The sequence below is a fragment of the Scylla paramamosain genome, chromosome 36, assembly GCF_035594125.1.
Source record: "Scylla paramamosain isolate STU-SP2022 chromosome 36, ASM3559412v1, whole genome shotgun sequence".
Taxonomy (NCBI): Eukaryota; Metazoa; Arthropoda; class Malacostraca; order Decapoda; family Portunidae; genus Scylla; species Scylla paramamosain.
Window position 1 is genome coordinate 12,615,872 of NC_087186.1, and position 11,036 is coordinate 12,626,907.

The 11,036-nt window shown below is 40.1% G+C and overlaps 1 protein-coding gene across 1 annotated transcript in view; it reads left to right on the plus strand.

Moving 5' to 3' along the window:
• The first annotated feature begins 6,155 nt into the window (after window positions 1-6,155).
• Window positions 6,156-11,036, plus strand: part of LOC135091000 (uncharacterized) — a 109,594-nt gene continuing 104,713 nt past the window's right edge. Inside the window, exon 1 of the mRNA XM_063988281.1 lies at window positions 6,156-6,258. The gene's annotated coding sequence lies outside the window, so the exon portion shown is untranslated. The remainder of the gene's footprint in view (window positions 6,259-11,036) is intronic.

Consider the following 11,036-nt stretch of genomic DNA (forward strand, 5'->3'; position numbering starts at 1 on the left):
TATCGTTGTCTTGCTTTTTTTCTTCTTCCTTTCGTTTTTCTTCTTTTTTTGTCTTTTTTTCCCCTCTTCGTTGTGTTGTTGGATGAGTTTACTTTCTTGTTCTTCCCCCTTTCCCTTTTCTCCATTATTTTCCCTCTCGTGTGTTTTTTGGGGTGAAATTTCCTACCGTTTTCTTTCCCTTGTTTCATCGTTTTCCTTTCTCTTTCTCTTTCTCTTTCTCTTCTGGTCATGTTTGGAATCTTTTTTTATTTTCCTTTTTTGATACTGTTTCCCTTTCACTCTTTCCTTCCCTTCCTCCATCTGTTTGTTTCCTTTTCGCACACCAATTTTCCTTCCATTCCTTTTATTTCTTTGTTTTTTTTTCTCCCCTCTTTCCTTGTGTTTATTATTTCTTTCTCTTTTTGCCATTGTTTTCCTAATTTGTTTTACGTTTTTTGTGTAAGTTGTAAGTTTCCACCCATTTTTCCGTGTATTTTTCCTTCTTTTCTCTCTTTTTCCCTTTTTGATGAGGTTTCTATCCTTTCTTTTTCCTTTCCTATCTCTGTCATTTTTTTTTTTTGTCTCGCTTTTTGTTTCTCTTTTCTCTTCATATTTTTGGTGTTTTTTGTTTTTATGTGATGTAATTTAGAGCTTCTTCTGCTTTCCCTGTTTTTTTTGTGTGTGTTTTTTTAGTTTATTTTATCGTGAATCTCATCCCACATTCTTTTATCTGATTATTTTCTTTTGCATTTTTTAATTTCCCTGGAATTTTTCTTATTTTCTTCCTGATATTTTTCTCTTTTTTGCATTTTTCCCTGTTTTATGTTTTCCTTCTTCGAGAGCAGTATATATATATTACTTTCTTTTATTAATTACTGAAAGAAAATACAAATAACTCTCTCTCTCTCTCTCTCTCTCTCTCTCTCTCTCTCTCTCTCTCTCTCTCTCTCTCTCTCTCTCTCTCTCTCTCTCTCTCTCTCTCTCTCTCTCTCTCTCTCTCTCTCTCTCTCTCTCTCTCTCTCTCTCTCACTGTATCTTCCCTGTGACGATTTACACACCTCATTAGACACACTACCTCACACAGGGCGAGACGTAAGACCATACAGGTGAAACACAGAGGGGGAAGGAGGAACAGGAGTAACAGAAAGTGATTAGGTTAAGTTAGCAGAGAGTGGTAGAGTAGCTTAGTTGCTTTGGGAAGTGTTCACTATCTCTTAACCTTGTATCGACCTGTGCTTCTGAATCCCGTAGTAAAGTTGCCTGTCTCTCTCTCTCTCTCTCTCTCTCTCTCTCTCTCTCTCTCTTGAACCGGTAAAGGTGAGATACAATTCCCTTTTATTAGTCCTGAAACTTACTTACGTACTTACTCCTTACCTGTCCCTTGTTGAGTTTTAAAAAGTATTGATTCCTGAAGGTGAAGTCAACCCTCATCTTCATTAAGTTTCATTATAAAGGTGAAAAATGAAGGGGGTGTGAAGGGACGCTACTTGCCACCGCGATTAGCTCCTCATTCCCCTTCATTCTCTCATTTCCTCCGCTTTGTTTTCCTTTCTTGTATGGTTTCCTGCTCCACTTTCCCTCATTATCATTTCCACCCTCCATTTCCCTCCTCTAGTAGTACATACATATTTTACCTTCCCATTAACTTCCCACTCTTGCCTCCCACAATTCTCCCTCCCCTTCCCTTCCTTCCTTCCTTCCTTCCTCTCTCTCCTTTCCTTTCTTTTTCTCACTCCCGCCCTCCCTTTCTATTCACTCGATACCACAACAGATGAAAGTTAATCCTGAGAGCCATTAAAAGTTCTAAGCTTCTCGTCCAAACATTCTATCTTTGGCAAACTTACGGCCCCAGAATATTGACTTTCCGTCGTGTTATCTGAACGTTCACAGATAAAATTCAACCTCTTCCTTTTTTTTTTTTTTCATTATTTTAAGACAGCGCTGTTGTATGGTTTTTCTTGTGCCGCCCGCGTGATAATATGCATTGCGCGAGTCCTTTAAAACGAAAGGATTAACGGGGATGAGAGACATGAGAGGAAAGAGGATAATCAGACATGTAAATAGAAAAACAGGAAATGGATATGAAATGATAGTGTAGTGAATCTTAATATTACAGACGTAGTTGTTGGATAAATATGCAGACAGTGCGATGCAACAGAAACACATAATGACGAAGTGGAAGTTAAGGAATATTCACTGACAAATATGATGCATAAATATAATGAGGAAAATATATATATAAATAAGTATCAAAGGAGGAAGGAGATGTACACAATGGAGACATATTGGCTTAATGGGACTAGTCTTACCTGGTGTCCCTGGCAAAATCCTCACCTGTGTTACCTGTCATCATGCACCTGAATATAAGCACACCTACCTAGATGCTGCATTTTTTTTTCTCTATCTCTGTTTCTCTTTGATGCTCCGTCTTTGCTTGACTTGTTTGCATTTTGTTCATTTCACTTTTTTTGTCTCTATTTTCATTCAGACACAAGTAATGCATCCACTTCCCTTTGATCTTCCTGCGTTTTTTCTTTTTTCTTTTTTTCTTGGTGACTTTTTTTCCTTCTCTTTCTGAAAGCTCCTGCGAGGCTTAAATGGAGTCTTCATAATTAGCATGAGACTCACTCCTCGTCAGTCGGTTTGTTTTCCTGTTTTCCTGCCTCTCAACAGCTGGTGGAGGCCTCGGGCGGTGCCAAAAACACGCCGCCACACAGCGAGAGAGAGAGAGAGAGAGAGAGAGAGAGAGAGAGAGAGAGAGAGAGAGAGAGAGAGAGAGAGAGAGAGACGCTGCAGATTTTTTTGCTAATTCTCTTGTCGAGTCTGAAGTGAATCACGTTCTTCATTTACTGTTTTTTCTTCCTTCTTTTCACGCTCTGTTAATTGTATTTATGATGCTATCCGACATTTTTTTTCTGGTGTGTGTTGAAAGAGAAGCTGGTTTATCTTGATTGCTCTTAAGGACTCGTAACTACTATGTATTTTTATATTTATGTGAAGTTCAGCCTTTATTTATCTATTTATTTTTATTTATTTATTTATTTTTTTAACTGTCTTAATTTTCTTAGTTTTTAAGGCTTTGTAACTTTTGGCGGTGTCTTTTATGTCATTTATGCAAGGTTATAATTTCAAGGCAATAAAGGTTGATTACAATCGAATGTATTCAGTCACTGGCGTCATCACAGACATCGCTGTATTTCTTTTTTTTTTTTTATGGTCTTGATAGCAGAGTTGAAATAAGAACGATACTAATTGTCTGAAACTAATACATGAATCTGTTAATATTGCAAGCCAGTATAGATGTATGTCCACCTATTGGTTAATTATTTAATCGCACACAAAGCCAGCCTATACGCAAGGAGGAATTTCGAACTAGTAATATGTTTTGTACGAATATGATTTAATACTCTCTGTAAATACCCCTAATCCAGTACTAGCACTTTCCAGCCTTCGTTTTCCATTTCCAGTCATCCGGTCGGCAACAGGGATGACCTAGACATATTCCAGTTGCATTACATATCAGTTTTGTTGTTCCTATTCGAAATTTAGGTTTTGCTGCAAATTTTACACACATTTTTCAAGTTTTTCCAGTCTCAATCTTCCAATAGATACTAGCGATAACCTTTTAGATATATGCCAGCCACTTCAGTATATCATATCAGTTTCGCTAATCTTATTCGAAACAGTATATTGGGTCTTAAAGCAAATTTTACATTCAGTCTTCCAGTTTTCCAGTTTTCCAGTAGATAACGTCACTGATTTTCCAGATGTATTCCAGGCACATCAATACATCACATGAATTTCCCTAATCCTATTCAAATATCGTGTTTTACAGCAAATTTTACGCCCAGATTTTCAGTTTTCCAGTACATAACAGCACTGACCTTCCAGACGTATTCCAACTTTAAAGTATTGCGCGCTAACATGAGGATTAGGCAGAATCCTACAAATCAGGTCTCGAATTTGTTTATGCAGCATTCCAATCCTCTAAACTCAAAGATAATCACCGCACTTGCTTCATTCGCTCACCAGACACATGCATGCAGTAATCCAGTTTTAATCACTCTTACTCGTCGTAATTCACTGCATCTCAAGGTCTTTTGTTGTTGTTGTTGTTGTTGTGGTTGTTGTTGTTGTTATTGATGGTGAAGGTGGTGGTTGTTGGTTTTGTTGTTGGTTGGTTGTTGTTGTTGTTGTTGTTGTTGTTGCTGCTGCTGCCGCCAAGACCGTTGATCCTCTTAGCGCCAGGTGATGTCAAAACAATTTCAGGTAATTAATAAGGGTGTTTTTCATGTACCACGTTTTGTGTCTGCTTTTTTCTCTCTCCTTCAGAAGCGGATGCGTGAGAGTGAGGCAGTAATGAGGCTGACAAATGCACTTCCTGGTATTTCTCGTATGTGGTGAATATGTAATGATTATAACAGTGATAGCAATAGCAGCAGCAGCAGTAGTAGTAGTAGTAGTAGTAGTAGTAGTAGTACGAAGAGAACATGAATAAATATTTCACATCCTCCGTTATAAATCAAAATGAATCTTAAATTACATTCATTTTCAAAATCCTGATAAATCATACCAACACACACACACACACACACACACACACACACACACACACACTATCTTACAACCACGCAAAAATCTTCCGTTTCAGATATTCCCAAAGTTTTCATTACGCTGCCCACATTTCATCGCTCACCGTGCCGATTATGAGGGTTTGGTGGGCGGGTGGGCGGCGAGAGAGGGTCGTAGTGGCATAATTACGCCCACCACCGACGCCCGCACCCTCCACCACAACCACCACCACCGCAGCACGCCTCCACGCCAATATATGCCTGCACGAGAGCAAACCCATTCATTTCACTTTTATGAGCGAAACATTCGGATCATTTCTCTCCATTCTGCGCCCCTATTTAGCGTGCTGTTCAGTGTTTCATTACCGTTCATTTCGTACTTTGTCACTGATTACGGAGGCGGGCAACCTCATTGAACCTTTGGAAAATAATAGCCCTTTTCAGAGGATGGTCCGCCTGGGGTTGCTGCAGTGAGGGGAATTTTGCTGTGTGGTCAGAGATGCACACAAAAACACACACATACAGTATACACTCTCTCTCTCTCTCTCTCTCTCTCTCTCTCTCTCTCTCTCTCTCTCTCTCTCTCTCTCTCTCTCTCTCTCTCTCTCTCTCTCTCGACAGGTGTTATGACTTTTTTGTTTATTTGGATGTCAAAGTTTTGTGTGTGTGCGTTAGAGAGAGAGAGAGAGAGAGAGAGAGAGAGAGAGAGAGAGAGAGAGAGAGAGAGAGAGAGAGAGAGAGAGAGAGAGAGAGAGAGAGAGAAAGGGGGGTAAGTCAAATTAAGATGTAATCAGATCAAAGCTGCCTTCAAAAGATAAAAGAAAATCCTCATTATCTTTAACCTTTGTTTATAAGACTGACTCTCTCTCTCTCTCTCTCTCTCTCTCTCTCTCTCTCTCTCTCTCTCTCTCTCTCTCTCTCTCTCTCTCTCTCTCTCTCTCTCTCATATTTATTCACCTTTGTAACTTTTTCCATCATATCCCTTCTCTAAATCTGCTAAGCTACCGTACAATCCACACGCCTTGTTTATCTTCTATTATCAAGCAAATGAAGAGATTGTAAGAGATAAAGACACATCACCCGGGAGTGGGAGGCAAGTGAAGGTAATGAAGTGAATACAGGGGCTAATGAAAGGGAAGAACCACGAGAAAGGATACGTGATAAATCTGGAGGACGAAGTGAAAGGATGAAGAATGTAGGAAGAAAGGTAAAGGCAATGGAAGAGAGAGAGAGAGAGAGAGAGAGAGAGAGAGAGAGAGAGAGAGAGAGAGAGAGAGAGAGAGAGAGAGAGAGAGAGAGAGAGAGAGAGAGAGAGAGAGTAGATTAGATTATACACGATTTTATTGTTTTCTCATCCTTTTTTATTTGAAGAATTTCCGAAATTAAAGTTGACTTAGTTTACCTCACCCCTTCTCTCTCTCTCTCTCTCTCTCTCTCTCTCTCTCTCTCTCTCTCTCTCTCTCTCTCTCTCTCTCTCTCTCTCTCTCTCTCTCTCTCTGACCTATTCTAACCTTTTCCTTTCCAGCCAATAAAAAGCAAGGCTGCATCTTACGAGCTTTTCTATTGGCTAATGTAATATAATACTCCCTCCCCTTTTATTTTCAGGATTGGCCGCGTCTACAAGGCAAGAATGGACGCGATTGGCTGGAGTTTTGTATCCTTGCTTCTGACTGGAGGAGAAGAGTTTACCTGGCTCTTGATAGCACAGGTATGTCCTTGTTCAGGTAAAGAGTTTAAGTTACCTGGCCTGGGATATTTAAGTTGTCTTGCCCTCTTTGTGTTGCGAGGAGGAGGAGGAGGAGGAGGAGGAGGAGGAGGAGGAGGAGGAGAAGGAGCCCTAGAGTGACACGAAGGAGGAGCGAAGAGGAATAAACAGAATAGAGAATTAAGGCAGCTAGAAGTCAACTACACCCTCTCTCTCTCTCTCTCTCTCTCTCTCTCTCTCTCTCTCTCTCTCTCTCTCTCTCTCTCTCTCTCTCTCTCTCTCTCTCTCTCTCTCTCTCTCTCTCGAATAATTAATCAGTAAATAATTATGTATTCAAGGAAGCGAAGGAATATGGGAGTCGTTTAGGATTTAATTAACTCAATCAAATATAGTGCAAGAAGGATATTTGGCCATCCAGGAGAAAGATCCTTAACCTTCTCGTCTACAGAGATTAAATATGCATGCCGTGGCCTCGTCTTGTGTCCCCCTCCCCCTTAGTCTTTTTTTTTTTTTTCTTTTATCTTTTTTTTCCGAGTCGTTAGCACGTTTCGTTTTATGGAGCTTGTATTATGGCGGTGGGTGCAATTGGCTTGTGAATGGCTTGTAGTACCCTTGTTCCCTCTCTCTCTCTCTCTCTCTCTCTCTCTCTCTCTCTCTCTCTCTCGCTCCAATGCAGGTAGGAATAATCGATATTTTCTTCATTCACTACAGTTCACTTACTTTTTTTTTTCTTGTTAATCTCTTGTCATTGTGAAGGGAAGGAGAAGAATGTTTGTGAGCAACAGTAGGTCTTCATGCTGCTCATTCTTGGTCCTTTGTGCTCCTTTTTAATCGTCCTTTACATGCGGCCCCGCGTTCAGCCTGTAGGAGGTGGAGGAGGAGGAAGAGGAGGAGCCTTGTAAAATTTCCGGGAGCTAATTATGGCGAGGGGAAGGTGGAGGTACCCGCCTTGAATATTACATCCTTGGAACAGACGCCGTGCTAGGCCCCTTCCTCCTCCTTCCTCCTCCTTCCTCCTCCTCCTCCGCCTGCGCCTCCTCCTTCGCCTCAGCTTCATCCTTCACCGCCATCTCGCTCTTAATGTCTCGCTTGTTGCCATATGTTGCTTTCCAGTAGTTTGTGTTTCGATAAGTAGATCCATAAAGAGAGAGAGAGAGAGAGAGAGAGAGAGAGAGAGAGAGAGAGAGAGAGAGAGAGAGAGAGAGAGAGAGAGAGAGAGAGAGAGAGAGAGAGAGAGAGAGAGAGAGAGAAGGCAAAGATTCACCGAAATATCATGCAGAGAGTTTAAAGGGGGAAAAATAAAGTTAAAATAAGAAGAGCAACAAGAAGTTACATACAAATTAATCTTGCAGAACACAAAAGACCTCGAAGATTCCCTGTTTATGTGAGAAGGAAGGGAAGGGTGGGAGAAATTAAAGAAATAAGAAAAGAGAGAGAAAGAGAGAAAAAAAGACCTCGTAAGCAAGGATAAAGAGCGTAAAGATGAGAGAGAGAGAGAGAGAGAGAGAGAGAGAGAGAGAGAGAGAGAGAGAGAGAGAGAGAGAGAGAGAGTGTAGGGGGGATGCGTATAAAATTCATTCAGTAAAGGTCACCTCATAAGTTAAACACACACACACACACACACACACACACACACACACACACACGTTATGTTTTTTTAATAAATATGTGTAGCCAATATTTCATTAGTTAAGGGATGGTCGCTAATCCTCACAAGGACACGATAAATAAATAACATAAATAAATAAACAAACACGACAAAAAATGCAAAATTATAACGATGATAAAAGCTCAAGGGATCGCAGTAGTAGTAGTAGTAGTAGTAGTAGTAGTAGTAGTAGTAGTAGTAGTTAAAATGGAAAAAAATAAAACGTTTCGGTCCCTCCAGGAAAGCCAGGGAATGGAATTAAAGTTCTTCTAGGGGAAAATGGGAGAAGTATTTCAGTTCGTGCAAGGAAAAAAGAAACCAGTATTTCATTTCCTGTAGGAAGATAAAGGAAGGAAGGTTTAGCCTTTGTGAGAGGGAAAAAAAGGGTGCGTATTTATTAGAAGCACGAAAAAAAAATTAAGTTGCACAATGAACTTAAATAACTAATATGAGTTTTGCATTTTCGTATTCTAATTACCAACTTAATAGGCACCTGGTAATACGCACTGTCCCTTATATTAACTACTAGCTATTGAGAATACTTGTTAAAACGATGAATTGTTGATAGATTACGGAAGATCTTCAAATTTCTATCACCAAATAGCCTGTATTTTTACGAGGGAGGAGGAAAAATACGAAGAGGAGGAGGAGCAGGAGGAGGAGGAGGAGGCGACTAGAAAGGTTCCTCTTTAGGCTTCTCTTGATCATCCTCGGCTTCCCTTCCGACATGTTTATTTAATATATACCACAAAATCCCTTATGTCCTTTGTCACTAATTACGTGTAAGAGAGAGAGAGAGAGAGAGAGAGAGAGAGAGAGAGAGAGAGAGAGAGAGAGGGGGCTCGTTCATTTAAACTTATTTACGTTGTTGTTCGATGCTCTGAATGAGGGAAAAACAGGGATGAAATGTGTCTGTGTGTGTGTGTGTGTGTGTATGTGTGTGTCATTGTCTAAAAATAACCTAAGCCAGACACACACTTGCATAACACAAATCCGGCATCAGTTACGTTTCTCATTTTAGTCATTGCGAAAAGGCTCAGGAACAAATAAGGCTCGTGTTTCCAGGACAGTGTGGCACGTGCCGCTCGCCCCGCTGACGTCACTTAAAGAAAGCGTTCGCCAAAATTAGATAAATAAATAAATGAAATACAGAAGTTACCGAGTGAAAGAAAACAAAAGCATTTTACATCACAACTGTCATGAAAAGTTTGAGTTAACAAAAGAGGGAAAAAGGCTATTTCACTTTATAACCACAACATTTATGACAAGTTCTGGTGACATGTTTCATCACTAGAGAATTAATTTGTTTTATCAAGGCTCGTATTTCAGAAAGGTTATGTTCTTTCGTCACGACCATTTTTTAAAGACCACAGAGATGATTAACCAAGTTTTCATCCACACAAACGTTGCAGAATCTTTGTTGAACTGTTACTGGAATCATTAAAACACCATTAATTCATTTACCGCTGCAGGTAGTTCCCAGATTTCATAAGAGGACTTACTCTTTCCCATAACAGAGTAACTGCAGAGATATTACTAGAGGGCTAACGACTGGAGATGATTAATGATCCAATCCCTTGATTACGAAAAAAATAATAATCTTAACACAGAACTAAATGAAACTGGAAAGAGAGAAAGAAATAGATGAAAAATAATACAATTACCATTAGAGCTTTTCAGAAATAAGCGAAGTGAGGCAACAGACACCACTGACACAGGTAGGAGTTAGCGTGGGATCCAAACACGAGCCAGGCGGAGCAGACACCACACGTATCACGCCTCGCTTGTTATGTTGATCGTAGTAAGCACAGCAGCTCTCCGATGATTCCGTAGAGACAAGCGGTAATATCGTTCTCTCACTGGTATAATGCTGGGCCTGTGTAGTTTCAAGGGCCGCTCTGCAACCCCCTGCCTCTGAGTGTTGCCTGCTATTCCTCAGGGAGATTAAGGGAGAGGATTTGTTGTTTATTCAAGTCCTAGCCTCTCTCTCTCTCTGTCTCTCTCTCTCTCTCTCTCTCTCTCTCTCTCTCTCTCTCTCTCTCTCTCTCTCTCTCTCTCTCTCTCTCTCTTTCTTTCCTTGCTTTGTGTAAATGTTTGATCCTGATTTGTTGCTCCAGAAGTGGAATCTTGGTATGTGTGTGTGTATTTTATAAGGAATTTGTTGTAATTTGTTGTTCATTGGTATAGTGGTGGTTTTAGAGAGAGAGAGAGAGAGAGAGAGAGAGAGAGAGAGAGAGAGAGAGAGAGAGAGAGAGAGAGAGAGAGAGAGAGAGAGAGAGAGAGAGAGAGAGAAAAATTCACACACCTACAGGCCCTTGACCCCCAAAATAAATCACGCTATATAAACTAGGAACTCATTAGCACAACATTTAATTAAGGCTTTTTTAATTAAAGCATCAATACTTGCATCCCAGGAAGGTCAGGCCGCCTTAGTGATGACCTTGGGCAAATGAGGGAGCTCTTGGACAGCCAATAAAGGTCGTTAGTTTCCTCAATCATGTGTATTCTGATAATTAAACGCTGAAGGCAGGCTGCAATTACGTCATTACGGCTTTTAAGGCCCTTTACATAAATTTTCAATATTTCTTTTTATTTCGTTCAGTTTGGGATGGTGTTGCTTGCACTTAGAGTATTGTTCAGCTCTGAGCCTTTAATTTTGCTGCTTAAAGTCGCGTTCGGTTAGAAAAAAAAATGCATTAAAAAATTACTGAAAAAAAAAAAACAGTGCAGGTGCCCATACAATATTCAGAGAGAAAATGGGAAAAACAGGCGTGGAAATCCAAATAGAATGGAAGCGTGATTGCATTTTTGGTTGCTGTTGCTGAGTACGTGTTTATAATATGTATACGAAAAAAGTAAGGGAACCTCACTTCGCTACATTTAAGTATTTAGATATTTTGTTTTAAAAGCGTTGTAATTGTTGAGGAATAAAAAGCTAAGTGAGTCAGGAAATAAATTTTAGACTAAATCCTTTAAATCCTGACATATGGTCTGACTCACATTCTCTTTCGTGTCCTCTCTCTCTCTCTCTCTCTCTCTCTCTCTCTCTCTCTCTCTCTCTCTCTCTCTCTCTCTCTCTCTCTCTCATGGTTTTTTTATATAATTTCCTACATATCAGTTTATCTACCTTCTT